Source organism: Psammomys obesus, unplaced genomic scaffold, assembly GCF_907164565.1.
Source record: "Psammomys obesus unplaced genomic scaffold, mPsaObe1.curated_primary_1811, whole genome shotgun sequence".
NCBI lineage: Eukaryota > Metazoa > Chordata > Mammalia > Rodentia > Muridae > Psammomys > Psammomys obesus.
The window spans coordinates 3197390-3203252 of NW_026596234.1; positions in this window are offsets into that span (position 1 = coordinate 3197390).

The following is a 5863-nucleotide window of genomic DNA, read 5'->3' on the forward strand; positions in this document are numbered from 1 at the left end:
GGTCTCTCCTCCAACCCTGCCCTGACTGACAGCGCCATGCCATGGTGGGTCCAGGTCTCACGTGAGAGCACGGCTGCCTAGACTCTGTCGTGGGCCAGTATGAGGATGTACCTGGTCATGCTGAGCGGTGTGGCTGTAAGACATGGCTCACACTCTGAGCCAGTGATGAGAGGAGCTGCTGTTTCTTCCTCATCAGTAGAGGCAACTCCAGAGGAACTTCCTCTGTGCTTTAACATTCATAGGCTGCTGGGTCCCACTTGGCAAGCTTCAGCTCTGCAGAGTGAAGACTCTGGGTTTCCAGGAGAATAATGCCAGGAGTCCCGGATGTGGCCATCACTCTGACACTTCAAGCTCCTCCAAAGGCAAACGGGGGCCTCCTGGGCTGGCCAAGGTTACAAGCATTTGAAGGAATTTTGTTGTTGTGTGGGTACTGGGATCTGAACTCCAGCTAGCCCTCATGATTTTGAAGCAAGCACTCTTAACTGCTGAGGAGCAGTATCACCAGCCCTTGTTATGGTTTTCTTGCCCTCCAGCTTCGTGAGAAAAATCAGAGATCTGGTCTTGGTGACACAGGCTTTGATCCCATCTACTACTGAAATGAAGGCTGGAGGATCCCAAGTTTAAAGACAGTTTGGCCATCAGTGTGAGCTCAAGGCCAGGCTGAACAACTTAATGTTGCCTGTCTTGACATTAAAAAAAAAAAAAAGAGGGGTGGAGCTACAGTTAAGCAGTAATGATTGCACAACATGTGCAAGGCCCCGGGTTCAATCTCCAGTACCTCTAAAATAACCAAATCATCTACTGACCACACACCTCTGGGGCATATGCTTGTGTAACTAGTGACAAGCCTCTTCCCTTTCTCTCATACCTTTCCCATGCCTGTGGAGATCTGTTGCTTTGGGAAGCCACAAACTTCGCCTCACCGGAGGCGAAGTTTCTTCTCCTTTCCTGTCCACATTCTCCCCCTTTGGATGGCGGTGGAACCAGGAAGCAGAAGAAATACTAAAACTCCTGCCATGCCGTTCATGTTTTTAATGTGACAAGAAAACCTGTGCGATTACATGGGACATTCATCTTGTTTCTGCAAAATTTTGCCCTCCTCTATGAATAACAAACAGCCTCTGAGCAGAAGACACCCCCCCCGCCCCTGCCTCTCCTCCACCTGCCCCCGCTCTGTGTGCGGCCAAAGGCCTTGGTGTTCTTTATCCACCTGAGGCCACTGCCCCTGCATGTCTGGCTGACCTCACCAGCAGGTGCCAGGTAAGTTCTGTTGGAACGGTGGTACACAGAGCTGTCCTCCAGAGCTGGAGCATGGATCCAGAACACCAAGAGCAGAAGATGCATGCAAAGTGTGGGTCTCACAGGAGCTGTGCGCCTCGAGACAATGCCAGCTGAGACAAAGGAGCCATGCTGCCCGACAGCCTGCTCCCCCTCCCCCCAAGGCTTCTCCCTTGCTCTGACTCCCAGCACATCACTGTTTCCACCTCCTTGGCTGTCTAAACGCCATCTGACCCTCAGTGCTTCCGCAGACACCCATCCCTACAGGAAGGCTCTTTCGACATATCCACACACATGCTCATTAGCACAGTGATGACAACAATAACAGCGATTGTATTCAAGCCCAGCTTAAGGCAGATATGATGCAGGTAAAACCCTGTCAGTGTGATGTGATTGATCACACCCCACCATGTGATTGAGGAAACTGAGGGGCCAGATGGTACTTACTTTTCTCATTGTTTGGACCAAATGAATACCCAACTAGAATCAACTTTAAGGGAGAAAGAATGTATTTTGGCTCATGGTTTAGGGGTGTTCAGTTCAGAATGGTGGGGTGGGTAACATGGCAAGTGGGAGTTCGAAGCTGCTTGTTCACATCCAGACAGATCAGAGATAAGAAAAGAAATGGGACCAGGTTATAAGCCTCAAGGCCCGGCCTCCTGGAGACCCACTAGGCCACAGAGGTTCCAAAACCTCCCAAAACTGCACCCTGACCCCGGGGACCAAGTATTGAAACCCATGTGTTTGTGGGAACATTTCAAATTCAGACAGCTGCAACAATGAGTCACTGTGTGGTTGGCTTTGAGGAACAGAAGCACGACCGACCTCTGTTCATCCCTTTAGCACTTGGACTTTACGACATCAGCTAGAGAATGACAGCACTGGGTGGTTTGGGTGGGAATGTCCCTGTAAGCTCACATATGTTCATGCTCAGTTCCCAGTTAGTGGTACTGTCTGGGGAAGTACGGGAGGGGTGGCCTTGCTGGAGGAAGCATGTCACTGACGGTGAGCTTTAAGTGTTTAGATCGTGCTAACACTTCCATTTCCCTCTCTGCTTCCCACTTGCCTTGAAGGTGTGAGGCCTGAGCTTCCTGCTCCTGCCTGCTGCTTACTGCCACTGCTCCCACCATGAGGGACTCTCGCCTCTGTTGAAGCTAATGCCCAAGCAGCCTCCTCTTTCTACAAGTTCCCCAGGCCATGATATTTTGTCACAGCAATGGAAAGTAGCTAATACAAACCCACGCCAAGTGATACAGGGTACAACCTTAATGAGAGCCATTCCATGCATCAAATTCCTGTAATATTCAAAATTAATGAAATGCATTGTTTGAGTGAGCCAGGGAGGTGAGCATTCTTGATTTTCTAGGAGTTGCCGCCACTCTAGTAAAATGTGCAATTAAAGCCGAGCACCCTGTCGGATTCGCATGAGGGTGAGCAGTGCACCAAACCCGTTTCTGTATTCACCTCTTCCCCAACTTAGGAGATTCCAATTTAGACCTTTCTACACCATAAATATTAAACATGAACTCCTGAGTTCCATTTGAAAGACTCCTCAAACTCTCATCATTATTCTTCCAAATAACAGCCAACGAGCCGGAACTTTCTATGGACAAGGTTTCATTTGAGCCCATGGAGAATGTGGCCCCTCTGACACCTCAACGCTTCAGGAGAAATGTGTAACCGCCCACTTACTCCAAGGGAAACTTGTCTGGGAAAGAACAAGAAAATAAAACCTTCCTCTGGTGAAGCAACTGTGGATTCTTCCTTCAGAGAAGGAAATGAAAGAAGGTTGAATAAAATTAATGTATAATATAAAAGTCACAGGTAGTTTATTTTAATCTATACAAGTAAGCCTATATTTTTGTTCATGTTTTATAGGTATCATGCTTTAAACTAACAGTTCATAGGCATTTTAATACCGATGACTTATAAAGTCTCTATTACTAGGTCTGTGGAGCTGGCTCAGTGGGTAAAGTGCTTGCTGTGCAAGCGTGAAGACCCTAGCACCCACATTAAAGCCAGGTGAGGTGGTGTGTATCTGTGATCCCAGTGCTAGGGGACAAAGAGACAGACAGATTCCTCAGGGCCAATAGTCAACCAGTCTGCTTGGTAAGCTTCAAGGACCCTGTCTCAAAAAAGAAGGTGGAGAGTGATAAAGGAAGACACCCAATGTTATCCTCCGGCCTCCACAGCAGCCTCCTCTTTCCACAAGTTCCCCAGGCCATGATATTTTGTCACAGCAATGGAAAGTAGCTAATACAAACCGACACCAAGTGATACAGGGTACAACCTTATAGTTTGTATCTTACCTTATAGTTTGTATGCTAAAACAAAAATGAAAATAAAAGACATAGTTGCCCACATGACCCTCGAAAGCTCAGTGTCAAGTCAATCTAGGTTGGTGAGATGAGAAAAAAAGGCACTGCCACAGTGACGTGTGTGTGTGTGTGTGTGTGTGTGTGTGTGTGTGTGTGTGTAAGCCAGATGACAACACTGGCTGTCTTCCTTCATCATTCTCTACCTTTCTGTTTGAGGCCAGGTCTTTCACTGGTCTGGGCTTGCTGATTTGGCTGGACAAGCTGGCTAATGCTCTCCAGGGATCCCCATGTCTCAGCTCTCGCAGAGCTGGGGTTACAGGAATCCACCACTGTGCCTGGTTTTTAACGTGCATCCTAGGGATCCAAACTCAAGTCCTAGGGCTCACCCAGCAGTGCACTGTGCCAACAGTGACACCTCTGAGCCTCCAAAATTAAAATTTTGTTTGGATTGCTATATGGTAAACTTGTAAGCAGGTCCTGGATTGCATTCTGCCTCCTCACAGGCTTGGATGCGGAACGTAACCCCTGGAACCTGTAGCCAGTCACCTGGTGATTACAACACACAGCAAGGGCCTTCCCAGAAAGAGAGTGGCCTTCACACAGGGTGGTAACCTGTTCAGGGCCCTGTCAGATCAGGTGGGTGACGCCTGGAGTATGCACACTGCCTCAGAGGGTGAAGGCGCTGTGCTCTGAAGTTCCTGCTGAGCTTGAGTGTGCCACTTTACTGTGTCAAGGGACAAGGCAGAACATACGAAGAGGGTCAGGCGCCAGTCCTGCCATCTCTGCTCCTGGGGTCAGTGGTAGACCTGGGACAGCTTTACATCACACACCCTTGGCACCTTTGTGTGTCACGAATAGTGCAGCAACTCCTCTTGGGCTGAGCTGCGGGAGTGCGAAGTGCACATCAGCGCACAGGGCTGGTGCTGATCCAGGCCAGCAGCCTGGTTTCGCTTTAGCCAGAAAGCAATGCATTGTGCGGTTTATTTCAAGTAAGTTTTCGCAGAAGTCACTTTGTTTCTAGCATTGCTTTCTTTGCTGGGAAACATCGCTCCCTACAAGAAATGTGACCAGTAGCTCAGATTCATTCCTGCACAGTAGCTGCGTAAGTATCTGTCATGCACCCAGCAGTGGGCTCCATGGGGTGGGACAGACATCAGGCAGGAAAGCAACTGGCTATGTAGCTGGCGCCCATGTTGCAGTCCTAGCTTCATATTGCAGGAACAGTGTTGATGAACTACACGGCCTCGGTCTCCCATCCCCCGAAGGGGCTGGGGAGCCTTTCCCAAGCAGCCACAGCAAATGAGAAGATCCCGAGAGCACCGGAAAGGAAGGGCACAGAGCAGAGGTTCCCAGTGGCCCCTTGGCTGTCTGAAACAAAGATTTAATGGTGGTCACTATGTCAGGGAAGACCGTTGTAGGGGACAGGCTCACAGACCACCAACTGCCTCACAAGGGATGGGAGGGCCAGCAGCCAGGAGAAGTTCAGGGATGGCGGAGCGGAGAGTCAGAGGATGCCCGGGCCCATGTAGATTGCAGACAAGGGTGTGAGGCCAGAGAGAGGGCATGCGCTGAGCTTGAGACGAAGCTGGCCAGCTAGCCTCCTGCTGTGTGACAAGACGCAAGGACTTAAGGTCCCAGTAGTTACTGATGCAACACTCCACGGTCGGACATATAACACACAGATCCACACAATAAGGCCGTGTCCACACTCACCCACTGCACACACGGTCACCCTCACCCGCAGGAGTCACATGCTGTTCACTAACGTACCCAGCCATGCTCATGCACTTGAGTAGATCTGCAGTCACACATCACAGGCGCGCGCGCACACACACACACACACACACACACACACACACACACACACGCACACACACGCCTACGTAAGGACTCACCCTGGAAGATACCAGTCACGCATGCTCACACTCACATTCACATGATCAAATGTGCGCACAACACACTTGAGTGGGACTTCCCGGGGAGGCCACACATATCCACAGACACAATAGTAACACACACACACACACACACACACACACACACACACACTCAGAAAGAGCTTGGCCATTTGTTTCCTGAGAGCTCATGTTGCCAGTTGTTTGCCCCCTGCATTTTAGAGGGAGAACTGAATATCGGGAGTGACTGAAATGGGGAAATGTATCTGCTCTGAGTATCAGTATCACAGACATCTGCCATCGCAGGTACTCACAGGGCCCTGCATGTATTGCTTTCCTCAGAACCTACCCCATTATTGCAGATGGCAAGGC